The following is a 22,847-nucleotide window of genomic DNA, read 5'->3' as shown; positions in this document are numbered from 1 at the left end:
GTCTTGTTTAGACTCCCTGGAGCAGTGAGCAGGAGACACGAGCTGATTCTGGTCAGATCCTGCCCGGTGATGCACAGATTAATGGCACCTGAGGAGCAGGAGCTCGCCAGAAAATACGGGCTAATTGAGACAAACGTTTATCTTCATTTTTATTTAGTCTTTTCCCTATTGTCGGCCAACTAGGTTTATTTCTAGTTTTTCCCTGATTATCAGTAATGCTGTAAGGAGCTCCTGGAGAAGACATCTTTGTCTGAATTTGTGATTATTTTTTAAATTCGGACTTGCACAAATCAAAATGCCAGGTCAATACATAAACACGTTTTTTTAGGGCTCTTATTATATATGGCCAGATTACTTTCCAGAAAGGTCACTTTGATTTCCACGTGCACCAACGGAAGATGAAAATTTCCACTTCACTGTTCTCGCACCAATAGGGTGGTCATAGTTTTAGCAGTGATTGCCAGTTGGGTCGTTTTAAATGGAATTGGATTTTTGCTTTGAGTTTGCATCCTTTGATTACAAGTGTGTGGTTGAATTTTTTTTCTTCTATCCAGGGTTACTTAAAGCATTTTCCTACATTCTTTGGTAGCATGGATATTCTGGTTTAGAAGGCAGATTTTGACTGTTCCGGGATTTTGTTTCTCAAGCCACTGACAGTTCAGCAAAAATTTCTCCCATTCATGTGTGCCATTTTCATATAAACATATTTAGGGCGGGCCACGGTGGCCCAGTGGCAGAGTTCTCTCCTGCCATGCTGGAAACCCGGGTTCAGTTCCTGGTGCCTGCCCATGCAACAACAACAACAAAAAGTTTAATTTTCTATTCTATTGTCTTTATATGTGTATATGTGTGTATGTGTGTGTGTGTGGAGGGGTGTTTAATGGAAACTTGGTTCAGGGTTTACTACATGTTGCTCTTTTGATTTCTATGTTTATTCAGAAGTTCAAATTTGATTTTCAAAAAGAGGAATATTTGTTTTTGTCAATTACGCATGGCTACATGGCTGCCATCAGAGAGGAATTTCCCACGTTTTATCCTCATGGTCAGCTCTTGGAGTGACTAAAATTGGAAACAGAGTAGCTGAGAGCTTACTTAAGGATGCGTATTTAATAAAATTACATGTAACTCGACTCAGAGTGAGGGTTGGTAAGCCCAGTTCGGGTGTATTTTTCTATTTCAGTTGTGTGCTGTCGATGGCATCTGCGATTTCCTGGTTCCAGTTGCTTTTGGAACAGCACAGTCTTCATCTCTTTTTCTATTACCTTTCACCTGAGGGTTAGAACAGATAAGGAGAATTTAGCCAAAGTGCTACCTAATGGATAGTGAAGCACACTCATTATCCTCCTTAGTTCTCTACCCCTCCTCCCCCAAAAAAGAAAATATAGGGGTGTACATAGTGCCTGTGTCATATTTCATGGGGTCACTTCCATTAATGTCTGAAAGAAGGACTCAGTGGCCATATGACACCTCTTTTTCCTGGTGTTCTCTTTGAGTAGGTCAATGCTTTTCTCTTTTTTGAAGCAAAAGGAAGTTGTGTTTGGAACTTCTTCATTGAATTTTTTGTTCTCTATTTGGAAAAGGTCAAGATTCCCACCCAAAACCCCACCCCACAAAATAGTAAAACCAGCCCCAAAACGTCAATAACAGGCTTCTGTGCTGCATACCTCACTGCTGCTTAAGGACACGTGGGTTTGGACCCTAAAGATATCTGCTGATTCTCTCCTTCTCCTCGACTTTCCCTGATGTTGGCCTCTGAACTTTTACATGGCTTTCTGGCAGTGTCACTCATTTGGCACAGCACGGTGCCTTCAGTTTTGATCTGTTTTTCAGTTTCCCATATTATGCCTCTTTGAAGTGTGCCGGTTGCCATAGAAGTGGTGATATCAGGGCCAGCAAGAGAGCTTTATTGGCATGGACAACTGCTAAATAGAGTTGTTTTCTATAATAAGGTTTGGGGCTGGTGTTAGTCATACTACACTCTGTGGCTTGTAGGTTCTGTTACTCACTGGGCTCTCTGCTCTCCTACCCTGGAACACTGACTGTGCCGTGTCTGACCTCCTGGAACCTCCTTGTCCATTTAGCCACATCCAGCAATAGAGTAGAGTATAGCGCTCGGGAGAAACTGAGGTGGAACAAGGCCTGGGTCTTTTTAGTAGGGAAGCAGACACCCCCAAAAGGCATGTTCTGCCACCTCTCTGAGTCCTTTCTTGACTCTTCACTACTTGGTCTCACGTCTTGTCATATTCTCACATTGCTTTAAAAACTGCTGAAATGGTGCCCTTTTTTTTTGGCAAAAGAGCTAAGAGGGAGCAACGGTTTGGCTGCACTGTCCCAGCTTCACCCTTGGATCAGGGGTACACCTGGCCTGAGTTTTGTACTCATTGCTCACAGACAGAAGATGTCTCCAGCTCCATCTTATGCCAAACCTCAAGAGAGAGAAGACAGCTTAGAGGGGAGGAAAGGAAGAGTAGGGAAAGTTCGAGGCCCCCTCCCTCCATGCTTTATTCCCTGGGCTCTATGCTGAGCCTGCTCTACCTCCCAGGGGTCCAGACGTGCAGTCGGAGAATAATGCCCACCCAAAGATGCCTCTGCTCTACTGCCTGGGTCTGAGAATATGCTAAGCTGCATGGCAAGGGGGAATTAAAGTTGCAGATGGAAGTAAGGAATAAACTGACCTGAAGATAAGTAGATGGACCTGGATTACCCAGGTGGGCCCAAACTAATCACTTTATAAGTGAAACAGGGAGGCAGGTGGGTCTATTTCAGCATAATGCAGCTTGAGAGAGACTCAACTGGCCACCTTGAAGGTGGGAGGGTCCAGAAGCCCAGGGATTCCGGGCAACCTCCAGAAACTGGAACAGGCAAGAGAACAGATTCTCCCCCTAGAGCCTTCAGAAAGGATCATGGCCCTGATGACAACCTTGATTTTAGTCCAACAAAACCCACTTTGTACTTCTAACCTCCAGAACTGTAAGATAATACATTTGTGGTTTTTAAAGCCACTGAGTTTATAGTAATATGTTATAGCAGCAGTAGGAAACTAATACATACCTCTGGGCCCTCTTGAAGAGTTGGCCTTCAATAACTATTTTGCTCCAGCCCCTAAAAGGCACCAGCCTCTTACACTGTGTTCCCCATAAAATGTGCCACCTTGGGGTTCATAATCAGAGGATAGTGTGTGAACAACTTCTGGTTTGGGTTTTGGGTGTGTTCGAAAAGGGAGCATCACAGTGACTTTTAAGGTCACCAAGCTTGACAGCTGGGTCTCCCTAGAAGCAGATGCTGAGGTGGAATGTGCAAGGTTTACTGGGGGTGGGATGGTAGATAAGAATGGCTGTGAAACATAAGGAGCTGGGAGCAGGGTGGGGTAGGGAAGCCTAGACTGTGCCACAAATCTGAAAAAGTCTTGACCAAAGCACTGGGGGTATTCTGGAGCAAAGATGGCTTATAAGAGGAGTCCCACATGGGGTGGAAAAGGCCAGGTGAGTCCCATGCCATGCTCAGTCATTGGCTGGAGCTGCCTGGGGAGAGCTCCAGCACTGAGGCCCATCCTGGAGATGCCGCTGCAGCGGGAAGCCCCTTCTTGGAGGGTGATCCTACCATACCAAGGCAGTAGCAATTTTTGGAGCTGTCCCTTGGTTTGAGGTCTTTGTGAGTATTATGGGACAAAATGATTTATGTTGGGTCTTCAGTGCCTTTTCCTTACCCCTACTTTAATGGTGGAGAGAGGTGGTAAGCAAAGGATGTCATTTCTGTTTGGGCCAGGTGTCTGTAAAATGTGACATTCCTCTGAGGCTTTGCAGAGAGTACCAATTTCTGTTTGTGCATCACTCAGCTCCAAGCTGTCATCTCCCGTCTCAGCTCCGGTGGTTGTGGCATCAGGCTATGGCTACCTCTGCAGCTGCTCTAGATCAAAGGCTGGTTGTGGGAGATATTTCTAGACCCTCATCTTGCTGGAGCCAAGACCTTGCTTCGGTCTGTTGCCCCTGAAGGTCAAGAAGTGCTGGACTCCTCTGTGTACACGTGGAACCCAAATGGGCAGGGAGCTAAGACACTTGGGGGCAAACTTTGGCCAGTGGATGCCTGGATGGTTGTGATATGGAGTACCTTCAAGATGTCAGGTCAACAGTTGCTGTCAGCTGGCTGCAAGCAAGGCCAGCATGGGGGTGCATTCTCTCCAGCTGGACAGAATGCCTACCCTGTCTCACTGCCCTTCACTTTCACTTTGGCTTTCCTGGGATTGCGTTCGCCAATAAAGCCTCATATCATGATAAACTTTTCTTTTCCTTTTTTTCTTTTCACTGAGCTTTTCTTTTTGAAACAGCTTTATTGAGGTATAATGCACATACCATAAAACTCACCTGTTTTTTAAGTATGCAATTCAGTCGGCTTTAATGAACTTATAGCATTGTGCAACCTTCCCCAGAATCCAATGTTAGTACTTTTCCATCACCCTCCAAAACCCCTGGGGCCCGTCTGCAGTCACCCCCTATTCCCACCCCCAGCCCCAAGGCAGCCGCTAATCTGCTTTCTGTCTCTGTAGATATGCCTTTTCTAGGCCATGAACTTTTGCCTCAGGCTTTGTTGTTCAGGCTAAGACACGTAGCAAATGATCCAGAAAATTCCTTGATCTCAAAGGATTGCCACGTGGTCTCCTGAGTCTGAGACGAGAGTGACCGTCCAGGCCAGCCTGTAGGAGTGGAGAAGGCAGAAGTGTTAGATGTGAGTTATTTTTAATTAGGACATGACATGCCTTAAAAATCAGAATAGCAAAGCATGATAGAACATGTCCTATGTTTTGTTCTGTTCCACCGATCTGTATGTCTGTCTCTGACACTACTGCACTGTCTTAGTGAACCTACCGCTATTATTAGCTTTAAAATTGGGTAAAGTGCAATACTAGTGGTCAGTAAGAGGGAGGGGTAAGGGGGATGGGATGTTTGGGGTCTTCTTTTTATTTCTTTTTCTGGAGTAAAACAAATGTTCCAAAAATGATCATGGGAATAAACGCACAACTATGTGATGATATTGTGAGCCATGGATCGTATAATTTGAATGGATTGGGTGGTGTGAATATAGCTCAAAAAAATTACATTTAAAAAAAAAGCAAAGAACATATCCTAGTGGTCAAAAGATTTCTGCTGAAACAGCCCCATTTCTTAAGTGTGCCTTTCATTCCCTTTAGAAATTAATCTCCTCACTTATCGCACAGTCTCTGTGAAAAGGCTCCTACTGAAGGCAGTCCTTGGTGAAGTACTTTTAATTTTTCTGGCGCCCCAACAAAAGCTTCCCATGGGGTTTTTCTTTATGCTAAGTGTGCTGGTTTGAAAGGAAGTATGCCCCCTAAGAAAAGCCATGTTTTAATATAAATTCCATTTCTTAAAGGAAGAATAATCCCTATTCAATACTGTATATTTGAAACTGTAATGAGATCATCTCCCTGGTTGATGTGATTTAGTTAAGAATGGTTGTTAAACTGGATTAGGGAATGACATGTCTCCACTCATTTGAGTGGGCCTTGGTTAGTTTCTGAAGTCCTATAAAAGAGGAAACATTTTGGAGAATGAGAGATTCAGAGAGATTCGGAGAGAGTAGAGAATGCTGCAGCACCACGAAGCAGAGAGTCCACCAGCCCGTGACCTTTGGAGATGAAGAGGGAAAACGCCTCCCGGGGAGCTTCATGGAACAGGAAGCCAGGAGAAGAAGCTAGCAGATGACGTCGTGTTCGCCATGTGCCCTTCCAGCCGAGAGAGGAGCCCTGACTGTGTTCGCCATGTGCCTTCTCACTTGAGAGAGAAACCCTGAACTTCATCGGCCTTCTTGAACCAAGGTATCTTGCCCTGGATGCCTTTGATTGGACATTTCTATAGACTTGTTTTAATTGGGACATTTTCTCAGCCTTAGAACTGTAAACTAGCAACTCATTAAATTACCTCTTGTTAAAAGCCATTCCGTCTCTGGTATATTGCATTCTGGCAGCTAGCAAACTAGAACACTAAGAATGATCCACAAACAGTTTTATATTAAGGGATTTTGCACTCTGTTGAGTGGTTAATATGCCACCTGCTTCGGAAATGACATCATCCTATTAAGATGAGTCTACAACATTGTTCCAGTGCTTGAGTGAGGACGAGGCGTTTTGAAATAGTTGGGGTGAGGCAAGGGGGAGCTCTTCAGCTCACAGCCCCGGGTCTTTCCCCCTTCACTTTTTTTTTTTTTCACATGGGCAGGCACCAGGAATCAAACCCAGGTCTCTGGCATGGCAGGCGAGAACTCTGCCACTGCGCCACCATCGCACTGCCCTTTCCCCGTTCACTTTTGAATCCAGTAGGCTCTGCCTTCCCTCCCCACTTCCTGCTGCCTCCGTGGTATTTAGGAAAGGAAAGGTTCTGAAGTATGAATCAAGCAGGTGTCTGGGAACCACAAAATAGATTCTTTATCAAGCATCCATCATGAATCAGGTATTGAATTATATATAAAGCGATACATCGTGCCTGTCATGTGGGCCAAAAAAATGTGCCAATGCTTTCTATCATTCCTTCTTCAATTTTCTTACAATACTATTCTATCTCCATTTTAGACATGTGGAAACTGGTCCTGCTGTTAAGGGGCTGAATATCAATTGAACCCAGGCCTGTCCCCAAGGGGGGGCATGGTGTCATTGCATGTCACCAGCTACGGGCCTAGATAAGCGGGGCGGCACCCGAGGGGGCTCACAGTTTGGAAGCAGGGGACATAAATATGAACGAGCACAGTCAAGGAAATTCTGGAATAATTGGTAACATTTATTATTCGTGATGTGCCGGGTACTGTTTGTGTGCATTGGATGTGTCCTGTAATTTAATTCTTGCTACAGACCTATCGAGTCATTTGTATTATTGTCCTCATTTTACGGATGGGAAATAGGGGGTATAAGAATTTAAGTAAACTTGCCCCAGGTCAGGAGAAGAGATGCTGTTCCGCTGTTCCCGCGTGGCTTCTGTCATAAAAGGCGAAAAGGGGCACAGTGTAGATGGGAAGCCGACCACCTCTGCCTGCCGTGAGAGCCACAAGTGACTCTCCTGAACTGAGCTGCAAGAGATTAGTTGGTGTTTGTTTATCAGGCCAACAGGGAAGGGTATTTTAGGCAGATGGAACAGCTTCAGAAAAGCATGGCGTGCCGAGCAGTGGAAGGGATCTGAGGAACTCTGCGGGGCTCAGCGCGTCTGGAGTATGGTTAGAGTGGGAAAAGACATGCAGAGGTTGAAGTCTAGAGAGGTGGGAAAGAGGCAGGGCAGGGGTAGCTTTGAGAGTTAGGCAGTAGGGAGTCCGAGGTCATTTTGTTCGCAATAGAGAGGCTTCGGAAAGATTGAATTAGGGGTGTAACTATGCAGTTGTTATTTTAGTAAGATTCCTCTGAAGCATGAATATCTTAACGCAAAATGACGTATTTTTTACGTTCAGCAGTACTCTCAGGGGACAGAGGCTTTTCGGGGTAGGGGAAGGGATGCTAGCATGCACTGCCCGCCTTGTCAAAGGACCTTGCCGGGTGGGGGGTCCCTGGCCGGCCTGTGCGAGGTGGGAGGTGGATGGGCCAAAAGGGGAAGAGGGATGGGGTGTGGACAACCCAGGGTGCATGCTGATGGCTGCCCCTCCAGTGGGAGGTGAAGGTGCTGGGGTGGGGGTGGGGGTGCCCCGAAAGATGGACATGGAGGAGAGGAAGCATCGTCAGAGGAACAGCGGCGGGGGGAGGCGGGGAGGGGGGCTGGAACATCTTCCTCTGACTTCATTTTAAAATTTGATGTCAGACCTTTTCACTGAGATATCCCATGGGTATGGTAAAGCACATTAAGCACAAGGTACAGCTCAGTGAGTTTTCACAACGCAACGTGATCAACACCGTAGTCAAGACACACAACGTGTCCTTAGAAAGCATCGAGTGTCCCATTAACTGACATGCTCTGAATCGGCAAATCCGCAGAGAGAGAGAGCAGGTTAGTGGTCGCTTAGGGGGCAGGGGGTAGGAGGGCACTGGGAAGGGGTTTCTTTCCAAGGGGATGAATATGTTCTGAAATTGATGGTGGTGATGGTTGCACAGATCTGTGAATATACCAGAATCCACTGAATTGTAAAAGGAAGAACAGAATCGGAACGTGTCCAGGAGACCTGAGCCTGGATTTTGCACATTACAGTGGCCCTGCCCCCACATCCCCAAGGCCTTTACCTCTGACGCTGTGTATTTACTTCTCCTGGTTGGCATCTCACCTGAAAGGTAGCAGATGGCCTATTACGTCTGGCTTCTGTAGCTCAACGTTATGTTTGTGAGATTTGCCCGTATTGACTTTTTTAAAGAATAGTTTCTCTCATTACGAATTTATACATGTCTATCAAAAAGTGTCCGGGATATGTAGGGACGCAAAGAGAAGAGATGATGATCTCAGATATCCCACCACCCAGTTAAAACCCCTGTTAGCATAATGGTGTATTTTATTCTTATTACCTTTTACACACTTGCCAGTGGGAAGGTATTTTCCTGTGGTTTTCAAACTGTTGTGCGAAACTGCCGTCTTCCATGGCTATGTTTCATTGATTGGGTGTTTTATTCAATTGTAGTATTATATATATATATATATATAACATATATACATATACACACATATGTATTTTCCAGTCTATTTGGAACTATGATAAAAATAATACACTGTCAAATTCATTATAGACTGAATTTATTGGAAATCGTGAATGTGAAAATTTGTGTAGCTTGGTTAATGTAATTGTATAAGCCTAAAAATAACTTTTCTCCTATAATCCCTGTTTAATTTAAGAATATTGGAAGACGAGGTGACATTAAAAAACTGTTACCATCCGCATCTACCCATTTATGTGAATCAGGATTTTTCTCAACACTAAATAACCATATTATAATAAATAAGTGTCATTTGAAGCTGTTGCTAGACGGAAACATTCATTCATATGACTCAATGTAACATTTAGGTTTTTCATTAAAAACAGTCTCATTGTTTTCTTGATTGATCTTTTAAAAAGCAAGTGTTATAATTTGAACTTAAAAAACTGATAAAGAAATGAATGATAAATATGCTGCTCTCATCTTTTTTATATATTGGAGATCTGCAAAGATTTTGTACAAAGGATTTTTAGCTAAAAACTTTGACAACGAGTATTACATACAAAATTGTGTAGATTTTTTTGTTTTAAAATCTACTTTTTGAAAGGAGAAAAACATATCCTGTAAGAATTAGAGAAAGGGCCTATTTTTAAAAAAGATTTTTTTTTCACAAACAGTAACAAATTTTAGTCAGCAGTTGCTCTAATTTTAAGGAAACGTGAGAAACCATGGCTTCTAGAAATAGAGACAAAATATTAAAAAAATAAATTTACTGATAAGAGAACAGATAGGATGAAAATAATTTGACGGAATTGAGGAAAGATTATAGGAAACTCATGAAGTGGTCAAGCTATGGTAGTATTAGAAACAGTAAGAAGAATTAATACTGTAGTGAATCTATTCAGTGATGTGAAAGATGAATTTGAGAAAAATCATAGAATGTTTGAAAGTTATTTGAAAGGTTCTTAATACAGAGGGCAGACAGTGAAGATCCAACATGTGGATAATTTATATTTTTGAAGACGAGTCCAAAACAAATAAGAGCAACAGCTGCTGTATTTCAAATATAACAACAACAATAAAATTCCCCACTGGCCCTTTTTTGAAAATGTGACAATTATTCTAAAGTTCATCTGAAGAATAAATTATTGAGATGAGCCAATTAAGTCATTAAAAAAACAAAAACAAAACAAAATGGTGAGTGGGAATTTGCTCTTCCACATATTAGAATTTACTTTAAAGCCATAATAATTAAAAGTGAGGCTAATGTCAGAATAAGGAGAGAAATGAAACAGAATAAAGAAGCTATAGATATATTTAAGTGTATGTAGTTAGTATATGGCAAAGGTCCCAAGTCAGCAAGGAAAGGATTCAGTAAATACAGTGGGGAAAATTTGTTAATATTTGTGAGGAAAACTTAAGTTTCTTTTCTATGCTAAAGCGCAAAATGAATTCAACTTGGATTAAAGGGTTAGATGTAAAATATGAAATCACAAGGAATTATTAGAGATGGCAATGTAGGTGAAGCATATATAAATTTGGTTTTGGGATTGCTTCCCCAACTTTAACTCCAAAGTCATAAATAGAAATGCAAAATAAACCAAGGAAATGTCATTTTCCATCCATTATCTTGGCAGAATTGGAGAAAAAAAGTAGCTTCCCAATGTTGGGAAGGCTTGAGTGAAAACAGACATTTTTATTCTTGATGTAGAATTGTAAAATTGTACAACTTTTTGGTGTGAGATTAGACAATATGTATAAAAGCTTAAAAATGTGAATTGCCTCTGGATGCAGCGATTCCATTTTTGAGAATTTTATCTTAAAAATAATTGTACAGGTTAAAAAAATTATACAAGTTCAGGAAAAGAAGTTACACATAGAAGGATGCTTCACTGTTCATAGCAAAGAAATGGATACGACCTAAATATACTGCATTTTCCCTGTTGCAGGGAACGTTGTAAGGCCCTTACATATATCAAAGCATTTAATTCCCACGTCTCTATTAGTTAAATAGTGCTATAATCCTATCTATGCTTCTGAGGAAACAGGCACAGATTGTCAGTAAATAATTTGCCCAACATTGCACGGCTAATAAATGGTAGAATGGGGATTTGATCTCAGGAAATTTTGCTTTAGAATCCAGACTTTTAATTACCAAATTGCATAATATAATATATAGTGTGGGATATAGTTCCTTTGCTATCCAAAGTAAATGTCCAGTGATCAGGGATGGTTGAGTCAGTTATGGCATATTCGTGGGGTGGAAAGATGCATAGCCGTTCAAAATGATATTTTTGAAGATTTTTTTGATATGGGAATTTCTTTATAAATCATACGATCCTTTGGGGGCAAAGCAAACTGCAAACTGTGTATAGTTAAATACGGTTAATTTGGAAAGCAGTACTTTTATATGAAGGCCGTGCATGGGAAATTGCTGCATGAACAATATGAATCTGTTGACAATTTTCCCTTTTGGACGTTAGGACTACAGGTGATTTCTTTTCTTTCCATTGGTGCTTTTCTGTCTGACAAAAGGAGTTTGGGAAAATGTCATTAAATAACAAAGCAACAGAAAATCAGTCCTCAGTTGCTTGGTATTGAAAATATCTTTTTAGTTGTTTGCTGTTGCTCTGCTTTGGGGACAGGGAAATACAGCTCCTTGTATATTAATTCTTGTATAGTGCCCAGCAGTATAAACAATTCAGCCTTTGTTAATTAGAGTGAAAGAGAGAAGCACCAGTTATTGTTTTTGGTGGTCATAGAACTTGGTGTAAACTGTAGCATGCAAGATGTGATCGAAAAGCTTGGTTCCTGGGGCTGGCAAGTGAGCAGAGAAGGGGAGCTGCTGAGAAGGGGAGAAATCTCAGCCTAGATCCAGGCCCCTTGCCCCCAAAGCATCCTGGCAATCCAGTCCACCTGCATGCTGAAGTCTGGGGACTAAGCCAATTAAGGAAAGACCAAACAGTCCATTTATAGCGTGGCCTACTCATTGTTTGGTACAAATTTAAAGTGATTTTTTTTTAAAAATGGCAATAGGTGATATGTATTCTCAGACCAAGAATAACCCTGATATAACTTTCAGTTGTTGTCACAGACATCAGACCACACAAGTGCATTTTCATGATCTTAAGTCACTCCTTGGGCCTTTATTCCTTCCTTTGAATAGTGTAGATGGTGTTCCAGTGTCTCCTAGAACTTTCTATTGCAGAGGAGATGCCAGGGTATCTGGGTTTTGCTCCTCTTTTAGGTGCAAAGTGTTTTAATTTTTTCCTATGGCCCAACAAATACTTTGTATACATATAATATGTATATGTGAAGATCTCTTCATAAAATGTGATTTTTCTAAGGGTCATTTGTCTGTTGTTTTTGTTCTGTGCTATTCTTCAGAAAAATCAATGATCTGTTTTTGGAGACTTTAAATTGATTTCACATGTCTGTCATTCTCATGACTTTCATTTCTTTATACTTCTTGGGGAACTTCTCAAAGGTCCCTTCACATCATTGATACGGTTTTTCGGCTGTATCAGTTTTGTCTCAGTTCTGTGTGGATGTTTAAATGCCTTTGGGTTTCTTGCAATTCTCACATTACCTATAAGCCTTTTCATGTCTTTCTGTTTTCTTTCTCTAAGACTGATCTCTCACTATAGTCCTGCTCCTTTTTCATGAAGTCCAGGTGTCCTGAGAGTTCTCTTGAGTCATTCTCTGCTCCTGGGACTTCAGGATATTGTTGTGAAATACTTTTTTTACAGGCTCTCCAGGTCAGGTTTTACTCTATTTCAAAGGAAGGCCGGTGCAGTTGTAGATCTTGCCAATAGACAAGACATGTGGATTGCTCTGGGCTGTTCTTTCTGTCCACTTGGATGGTAGCCAGCTCTCCTTCTGAGCCTGGAGGGGAATTTGAAGTGTGATGCTCCAAATTTAGGTCCCAGGTCCTAGCTGGAGTTCACTGAGTACTGTAACTGCTTTGACGTGGTGACCTCTTATCCTGACCCCACTGCCTGGTTCTCTTTTGTTTAAACTAATGGACCACTTGAAAAACCACCATCAGCATTGTATGCTGCTACCCAGGTTGGTGTTTCCTTTGTCCTTGTGTGTGGGCCATTACCCGTGGAGACCAGGGCCATTACCCGTGGAGACCACACTTCTCAGGAAGAAGCTAAGGGCATTGCTTGGTAAAGAGCTCAGGTGTAAAGAGCCCAGACTTCAATTCAAGCTAAAACTCCATCCAACTCCATTGGGCTAGTCACTCTGCTGGGCTAGTGACATAGTTTCTCTGAGCCTCAGTTCATTCATCTATGCAATGGGGCTCAAAGGATTTTTGTGATGATTAAATGAGATACTATATGTTAAGTGTTTGAAGCCTAGAAGTAATACACCTACCAAGTGCCTACTCTGACCAAGTACAACTCTGAGGACTTTGCATGTTTTAAAATATGAGATAGGCACCATTATGATTTCCATTTCACAGATAGGAATGAGACACAGAGAGGTTAAGTACTTGTCCCTGGTTGCACAGCTAGTAGGTAGTGATGCCAGGATTTATCCCAGTCAATCTGGCTTCAGAGTCTGGGCTCTTAACTGCCACGTTACCAAGTATTCTGTCTCAGATGTGTCGTTGGTGTCACTGTCACTCTCTTCCACCATATTGATTATTCATTTGGCTCTTTCTGAGTTGATTTATCTGGATATTAGAATGCAAGAAGTAAGTCAATGAGGAGTGGTGGGGAAGAGAGTACAAAGGGGGAAATTGGGAGAAGACCGTTCCCTGGATGGCTCAGTGACCACTGTGACAACCCATTTTTCTGCTCTCTGAAGATTGAGGTTGGATCCAAGATGTTAGATGTCTTACTAACCTTCCCAGCTGGCCGACTTTGTCTTATAAAGTGGAGCTGTTTGGTGGGTGCCACGAAGCCAGGCTAGGCAGGTTTTTGTCAAACAAGCCTAGGGTGGAGTGAGGAGGTTGCATCTGGATTTAGACTGCTGTTGAACGTTGGCTTAGTTCTTGAGGGTTGAGGTGAGTTTCCATCTTTTTGGCTTTAGCCTTTCATAGGAAGTTGGGAGAGAGTGGGCATGAGAAACTACCATTTTAAGCCTCTGTTCTCTTATTCTTCAAATGGTTCTGGAAAGAGCTTTCTTGGAAGGACAAGTAAGGCTTGACGACCTGATGTCTTTTTGTGGTTGGAGAGTCTCTCAGAGTTCTCCAAGTGATGAAAAACTCCTCGTCTGAATAAGCAAACAGGCGTGAGGTCATAGGGCGGCTGTCTGCTTTCAGTATTGACTCTATAGAGGGAGTAGTGCAACAAAATTGGAACATGAGGACTTTTCGTCTCTTCTCTGGTCCAATTCTGATGATAGCTTATTTTGTGATTCTTTTTTTTAGGTTGTTCCTATGCTATAAATATAGGAGCTAGTGGAAGGCAGAATTGGTGGGAGTGGGTTATTTTAAGGGGAGAAAGAAGCAAGGAGTGATGGAAGAGGTGGGAGGAGAATAGCTACGTAGAATATACTTGGAAATCCTATTCTGGAGACTGATGTCAGGACAAAGTGATCCTTGCCTGAAAAATTGTACATTATTTTAGGAAAAAGCCTGGTGTGGTTTGCTAACAGTGATACTTTATCTAATCTCAGGTAATAAATAAAACAAGGTACCTGCGATCCTTTGCCAAAATTCAAATGTCAAATTGATTATGTAAAAAGCAGAGGAAGCCAAGTGTTTACATAGAAGGTTTATATCTTTTTGAGGCCATTCATCATGCTGAAGTAAAAAGCATTGCAAGTATTGAAATATCTGATTACAAATAGCTGGGTTTGTCCTGGCCTTTGATTTACTCAGACATTTTCTTCCTCTTTTAACTTCTGTATTGCTTCCATTAAGAATGTATAATTGAAAATACCATTGCTATTTTTAAAAATAGTTTAAGAAGAAATTAAATTTCACTTTTTTGAAGGTCTTTAAACAACAAAATCCACTTAATACATCAGTGGAGCACTAGGCACTTCCTCTATAAATAGAGAATGAACCTTTTCAAGAATCCATGTGCTTTTTGCTAAACTTGATTTTACATTAGACCACAAAGTTTATTAAATCCCTAAATGTAGAAACTGTGCAGGCCATATTCTCTGGCCATAACACAACACAAGTCTAAAGAAGCAAACCTACCATTTGATAATGAAAAACAAACCAAAGAAAATCAAATATAGGACAACAAATTATTTAAGCAATAAAAAATGAGGTCAATTCAAATGACATTGGCAAAAGTTCACTGAAATATTACCCAGAGGTAATTTCATAGATTTTAATACTTTCATTAGTAAAGAAAATAAGCAATTCATTCAACTGAAGAACTTTTAAAAGATTATCCCCCTTTCCCCCAAATGAAAACCCCTCCCCTACACATACCCAGTTTGCCCACCAAGTCTGCACGCAAAGCAAAGTGTTTGTCAAGAGAGTGGACTTTGGCATTAAACTGCTTAGGTTCAAGTCCAGGCTTCATTCCCTGTTAACTGTATCATTAGGCAATTAAGCAACTTTTCTGTGCCTCAGTTTTCTCATCTGTTAAATAGGAATAAAAGGTTCTAGCTCTTAGAGATTGAGAAGATGTAGATAAGGTGATTAGTGTAGTGAATGACACATGGTAAGTGTCTACCATATGTTAACTCTTACTTACCTTTTCCTTCCTTTCTGCCTGGATGAATATCTACCATAAATTGGGTCTATCTCCCAGGGCAGTTTTGGCCCTTTCTTTTCTTGAGTCATTGATGAGTTATACTTGACTCTGAATATGACAGCAGTTTTTAGGGAGCGGAAAATAGCTTTATTGAGATATAATTTCCATAACATATAGTTCACCAATTTAAAGTATGCTATGCAATGGTTTTTAATATACTCATATAGCTGTGATCTAGTTTGTAAACTTTTCATCGTGACCCACAAAAACCCCATACCCATTAAGCAGACCCTTTTCCCCTTTACCCCAGCCTTTTGCAACCATTAGTTTGCTTTCTATCTTTACAGATTTGTCTGTTCTGGGCATTTCCTATAAGTGGAATCATACAATATGAGGTCTTTTGTGACTGGTTTCTTTCACTTAACCTGTTTTCAAGGTTCTCCCATGTTGTAGCATGTATCAGTACTTCATTCCTTTTTATTGCTGAATAATACTCCACTGTATGGATATGCCATATTTTATCTGTTGGTTCATGGACTAAATATGACATCTCACAACTTATAATGACTTCTTTTCATCTTTCTTCATTGATTAATTTATTCATTCATCAGACACTTATTTTTAGTGACTATAAAATGCTAGGTGCTTTGTTCACCATCACGCATGGCATGATGACTAAGATATTACTCTTGATTTCAGAATGCTTATTTTCCAGTAGAGGGAGAGTTTTCCAGCTGAGAGAGAATCGCGTGGACTTAAGTATGTGCCTGTGTTTAAAAAATGGAATCCCATATCTAGTTCACTGGCATGGAGAAAGCAATGGTGATTATCTGAAAGGGCCAGAAGTGAATGCCCAGAGGAGCAGAGATTCAAAAGATGAGTATATGTGTGCCGTCACAGTTGGGACAGATACTCCATGCAGTGGTGGCACTTTGAGCTGAGGCATGAAGGCACGTAACTACGTGTTTGATGATAAGAACTGTAGGCTACTTTGACCTTGCTGAAGTTGACGGTCAGATGAGGTGAAGCAGCAAGAGAAATGGCTGGAGACAAGGGGAGGGGTCAGACCATGAAGTACCTTGTTCTTAAGACTGAAGAGTTGGATTTTAGCTTAGACCCTGTGGAGTTGTGGAAGGGCAAAGGATAATTGTAGAAGATGGAATTGAAGGATGGAACAGAAGGTCAGAGGCTAGTTAGGAGCAGTTAGGAGAGTTCCTCTTGCCCAAATCTGCCCCTCCTCGGAGGCTTTCAGTCTTGGCTGATGGCATAGTCATCTACCCCATCAAAGAGGTATCCTCACATAATGGCATCTGGACCCAAAGAGTTCCCTGGTGAATTCTTTATCACTTTAAGGAATTTGCTATCTTCAGTAATGGCTTCACTATCTACAGAAATGTCCAGGCCTTCTTCGACACTTCCTTCTCCCTTTCCCGTACCCTCCTCATGCAGTCAGTCATCAAGTAGCCAGTCCTGTTTCAACAATTAGAAATACTTCACTATCCCCACCGTCGTTGCTTATATGCCATTCTATCTTATCAGGTCTTAATATCTCCCGTCTGCTCCTGCTCCTTGCTGTCCTTCATATAATCACGAGAGTTTTCTATCATGATCTGATTGTGTCCCATTCCTGCTTAAAAATCTCCCTTGGCCACTCCCTGACTGCAGTGTAAAACCCAGACTCTAGGCATATAAGGGCTTAGTGGTAGACAGAATAATGAGCTTCCTGAGATGCCCATGTCCCAATCTCTGGAACATGTGAATATGTTGCTTTCCATGGGAAAAGGAAACTTGCAGATGTGATCAGGGGGACTCAATGTAATGACAAGGGTCCTTATAAAGGAAAGAGGTGCAAAGGAGAGTTCAAATCAGAGAAGGGGATGTGATGACAGAAGCAGAAGGTCAGTAAAAGAGAGATTGGAAGATGCTACGAGGCTGGCTTTAAAGATAGGGGGTAGGCCATGAGCCAGCCATGCAGGCAACCTCTAGAAGCTAGAAAAGGCAAGGAAACAATTCTCCTGTAGAACCTCAAATACCCTGATTTCATCCCAGTGAAACCCATTTCAGATATTTGATCTCCAGAACTGTAAGATAATTCATCTGTGTTGTTTGAAGTCAATACGTTTGTGACAATTTATTACAGAAGCCACGAGAAGTGAAACTTGTGCCTCAATTTAAATTCAACATTCTCTTCTCCTGCTTTCCTCTGGCTCATATACTCTAGACTCCAGCTTTCCTCTCTTAAGTCACATGTGATCTTTCACTTTTCCTTTGTCTTGTACAATCTGCAGGCTCTTCCTAAATTACCATGTGCCTGTCTGCTCGTTTTTTAAAGTCTGAAGTCTTTGAAGACTTCAGCTCCTCCAAGCTGTTACTTTATCATCTACACAGCCTGTGTGCATGCCTTTATTATATCCTTTATTACAGTGAATTGCAATTGTTTGTTTATGTGTCTGTCTCTTACACTAGACCTTGAGTTTCTTGAAAGCAATAACTACATCCAAGCCATTTTTCATGTCCAGTTCCTGCTATACAATAGGCACTTCAAGTCCTTTGTTCCATAAGTGAATGCAAAGGATATAATAAAATTGCAATGAGTCAGTATACATGACAACAGCTATGATGGATATTTAAATATGAGAATGCACAAATTGAATGCTAATTAGGTCTTAATATTTAAATAAACAAACACATTTTTAACTGAAAAAATTAAAAATTTACAGACAGTAGGATGCCTGAAATAAGGCAGGGAAAATAAGAACTATAGGAAGAATTTACAAAATTGATCAAAGCTCTATACTTTCCTGTGAGGAATCGGATGGAATCACGCTGAATTTTTTTCATGATTTCAAAGCGTAGAAATCTCCTTTATAAGAAGCTGTTCTGAAACTTGGATGAGTCAATATATTAACTTTTCTCTACCAAGCAAACATGACCCTGAATCCAAACCTCAATAAAGATATTTTAGAAACAACAAGGCTTAAGCAAGTCTCTCCTTGGTTAAGCAGAATTCTGTAAACTGGTTTTCTGCAGAATGCTGTACTGGGAAATGTAAGTAGATGTGCTGGCATACAAGTTCAGTGGTCAGATAAGTATGGGAAATGCTGCACACTCTCCCCCTTGCCTTGAAATTCATGCTCACACCAGCGTATTAAAGCTTCTGAGTGCTGTGTGGTCAAGGCCCGCTAAATTGTTTTTAATCCACTAACTCTCAAGCTGGAGAATGGAACACTTTTCAAAAAACATTGCACGCTTCCTAGCAACTTGTCGAACAGTTTGGGAAATGCTGATATGGCACAATGGTTTAAAAGGATTTACTAGTGGACAGACTTCAGCTGTATTTATCCCACGATCAGATAGAGAGGCTTGTTTCAAGAATGCAAAAATAATTCAATGTGAACTAATTCATTGACATGGTATATCTCATTAATAGCTTAAAAACAGAAGAAAAATAATCTCATTAGATATTGGAATGATTTAATGAATCTCAACATTAATTACCATTTTTTTTTTCCGTTTGGGGGTGGTGGTGCATCGTCTGGAAATCAAACCCGGGTCTCCTTCATGGAAGGTTAGCATTCTGCCACTGAACCACCTGTGTCCCCTCCAATATTTATTCTTAACCAAATTTTTATAATTTTAATAAAATAAAACCTTCTTTGAAATCAAGGATAGACTATTCAGCTGATAAAGAAACAGAATCATTTTCCTTAAAACTTATAAGGAAGCAAGAATGATTCCCATTCCCATAATATTATAAATATCATTTTGAAATAAAAAAATTTTATATAAAGATTTCCAGAATTTGCAAACATTCTATCTGCACAAGCAGCAATTCCCCTTCCTCCCCTCCTCCTATCCCCGGTTTTATCTAAACTTCTTTCTGTCTCAATGCATTTGCTATTCATAGCAAATCTGCATTTGATATAGGTGAAGTCATACAGCATTGTCCTTTTGTGCCTTGCTTATTTGACTCAGCATAATGTTGTCAAGGTTCATCCATGTTGCAGTGTATATGAGAACTTCATCCCTACTTAAAGCTGAATGATACCATTCCATTGTGTGTACATACCACATTTTGTTTATTTGCTCATCTATTAACGGACACTTGGGTTGTTACTACCTTTTGGTTGTTGCAAATAATGTTGCTGTGAGCATTAGCATACAAATATCCGTTTGAGTCCCTGTTGTCAGTTTCTTTGGGTATGGTTTTATACTGAGGAGTAGAATTGTTGGGCTGTATGGTAATTCTATGTTTAATTAATTTGAGGAACCGCCAGATGGCTTTCCACAATGCCTGCATCGTTGTACATTACCTCTGGCCCATGTACAATGCATGCGGATTCCAATTTCTCTGCATCCTCTCTAACACTTGTCATTTTCTATTTTTGAAATAATAGCTGTCTTAGTGGGTATGAAGTGATATCTCATTGTGGTTTTGAATTGCATTTTCTTAATAGCTAATGATGTTGAGTATCTTTTCATGTGCTCAATGGCTATTTGTATGTCCATTTTGGAAAAAATTTCTGTTCATGTCCTTTTTCTATTTTTGATTGTTTTTTTTTTCTTCTAGTTGATTGTAAGAGTTCTTTGTATATTCTGATTATTAAGCCCTTTTCAGATATGTGATTTGAAACTATTTTCTCCCATTCTGTAGGGTTCTCTCTTTTACTTTCTTAATAATGTTCTTTGATGTGCAAAAGTTTTCAATTTTGATGAAGTCCAATTAATCTATTGTTTCTTTTGTTGCTCATGCATTTGGTATCATATCTAAGAATCCACTGCCAAATCCAAGGTCATGGAGATCTGCCCCTGTATTACCTTCTAAGAATTTTATGGTTTTACCTCTTATATTTAGGTAATTGATCCAGTTTGAGTTCATTTTTGTATTTAGTAGAAACTGGGGATCCACCATCATTATTTTGCATGTATATATACATGTTCATATACATACACATATCAGAACATGTACATATTCATATCATATACATATACATACACATATACATATATATATACATATCTAGTTTTCCTAGTACCGTTCGTTGAAGAGACTATTCTTTCTCCATTGCACATACTTGGTACCATTGCCAGAATTCCATTGACCATAAATATATGGGCCTATCTCTGGACTTTCAATTCTATTCCATTGGTTTATATGTCTGTTCTTATGCCAGAACCACACTGTTTTGATAAGTGTAGCTCTATAGTAAGTTTTGAGGTTGGAGAGTGTGAGTCCTCAGCTGTGTTCTTCTTCTAAAAAATTATTTTGGCTATTTGGGGACCTTTGTGATTCCTTATGAATTTGAGGATTGGATTTCCATTTCTGCAAAAAACGGCTGCTGGAATTTTGATAGGAATTGCATTGAATCTGTAGATTGCTTTGGATGTTAGTGACATCTTAATAATATTTATTCTTCCAGTCCATGAATATGGAATGTCTTTCCATTTATTTAGGTTTTCTTTAACATCTTTTAGCAATGTATTGTAATTTTCAGTGTGCAGGTCTTTCACCTCTTTGACCAATTTTTTTCCCTAGGTATTTTATTCTTTTAGATGCTATTGTAAATGGAATAATTTTCTAAATTTCCTCTTCATATTGTTCTCTGTTAATGTATAGAAATACAGTTGATTTTTGCATGTTGATCTGGTGCCCTGCAACTTTGCTGAAGAAATTTATTAGCTCTAGTAGCTTTCTTATGGAGTCTTGGGAATATATGACATCTGTGACTAGAGATAGTTTCACTTCTTTTCTAATTTGGTTGCTTTTTATTTCTTTTTCTTACCAAATTGCTCTAGCCAAAATTTCCCATACAATGTTGAAAGTTGACATTCTTGTCTTGTTCCTAATCTCAGGGAGTAAGTGTTTGTATTTCATCATTGAATATGATGTTCACTGTGGGTTTTTCACAAATGGACGTATTTTGGAAATTTGACACAGGGCAAATACATGTAAACTTGGCTCTTTAACTCAACTCCAAAGGTTGGGAACATTAATAAAATTTGAAATTCCTGTAATAATAATCCATGATGAATCTCTTCCATGACTACATTCATACCATTTCTGAAGTCAATTTATGTTTTTAACCTGAACAGTTTTTGGAGTTACAAATTCCTGAATTTTAGCCCTGGTCATATAAAGCAGCATCTATGGACCACTCATTTGTTCTTTTGGGCTTCTTTACTTGGTTTCCTTTTTCCTCTCTTTAGGACCTACATTCCTGAAGGCTGGACAAGGGAAAGAATGCTTAGTTGCCCCTCCTACACCAAGGAGAGAACCTTGGATGTATGTGTGTGTGTGTGGTGTAGATGAAGGGATTCGTAGGAGTGATGCTTCCTACAGCGGGCCAGCCTGCTTGCTGACCCCATTCCTATAGGAAGCCTTTGGTCAGCTATAGTCTGGAAAGCAGAAGTTATCCTTACTGTACAAAGTACCCCCTCCTGGGGGAGAGTCCAATGTAGCCTTGTTCTTTGGCAAGTGCCACAGTCTTAGTCCTGTGGCACCACTGATTTGGTGTCACAGCCAGCTCCTGGGAAGGTGAAATGGAGATAGACACACACAATTTGGGGCTTTATTAGCCACTGCGACATTTCTACCCTAATAAAATATTGCAGGATAAATTTTTGAAACATGAAATAATGACTCTCAGACAAATATAAAATGAACAGGTGTCAAAGATTTTATTTAAGTCATCAATTGAGTGAAGCTGTACAATGATGTAAACTGCTTAAAAGAAAAAAATCCAAGAAACACACACATATATAGGCAACTAAGGAGTGCTGAAAGTGGATTTTCAAATGGATGCAACATGGGCCCATCCACTGGGCAATGATCATATTCCATGGGACATAATTTTCTTGCATGTCTATGGTCAAGAATCACTTGCATTATTATCAGTTTTCTGCAACTTAGTTGCATAAAGGCTTAGAGATGAGGAAAGGCTGGGATACCTGGAAGAGTATGTTAAACAAGATACCCGGGAATCTTTTTCATCTATTTCAAAGTCTTACGATTTCCCCCCACAAAACACAGAATAACCATTATAATAATGATAATGATAATAATACCTTTCTTGCAACTCCTAACTGGCTAATGCAACCATACTCTTTTATCCAATTCCCATCAGGCTCAGATAAGTTCCCCTTACATCTTCTTCTGAACACCCCTGCCAGCAACTTCACTCCCTTGCTGGTGGTACTGTCATTGGCTTGCTTTGCGACATTTGCTCTTTGTGTCTTCCTCTTGCATATCCGGGGAGTGTGTGTGGATTTTGCTCCTACTTCCCTCCCCTGTTCCATCTGTGTATTAGTTTTCCATCGCTGTTGAATCACTTGATCATAAACTTGGTGGCTTAAGACAACACAGATTTATTAGCTTATAGTTCTAGAGGTCAGAATGAGTCAGCAGGGCTACATTCCTTCTGGAGGCTCTAGAGGAGAATCCATTTCTTTGCTTTTTCCAGCTTCTAGAAGCTGCTAGTGTTCCTTGGTTCATTTCCCCTCATCTCTGCTTCCATCATCACCTCTTCTCTGACTGTCGCCGTCCTGCTTCCAATAAGGGCCCTTGTTATCACACT

The 22,847-nt window shown here is 40.4% G+C and overlaps 1 protein-coding gene and 1 pseudogene across 1 annotated transcript in view; one reads left to right on the top strand and one right to left on the bottom strand.

Moving 5' to 3' along the window:
* LOC143667787 (synaptogyrin-1 pseudogene) overlaps positions 1-12,729 on the bottom strand; it is a 45,227-nt pseudogene extending 32,498 nt beyond the window's left edge.
* Positions 1-22,847, top strand: part of CALN1 (calneuron 1) — a 360,848-nt gene that overhangs the window by 50,259 nt on the left and 287,742 nt on the right. The gene's annotated exons all lie outside the window — the stretch shown is intronic.

Source organism: Tamandua tetradactyla, chromosome 23 (assembly GCF_023851605.1).
Source record: "Tamandua tetradactyla isolate mTamTet1 chromosome 23, mTamTet1.pri, whole genome shotgun sequence".
NCBI classification, from domain to species: Eukaryota; Metazoa; Chordata; class Mammalia; order Pilosa; family Myrmecophagidae; genus Tamandua; species Tamandua tetradactyla.
This window is presented reverse-complemented; position numbering and strand designations above follow the sequence as displayed.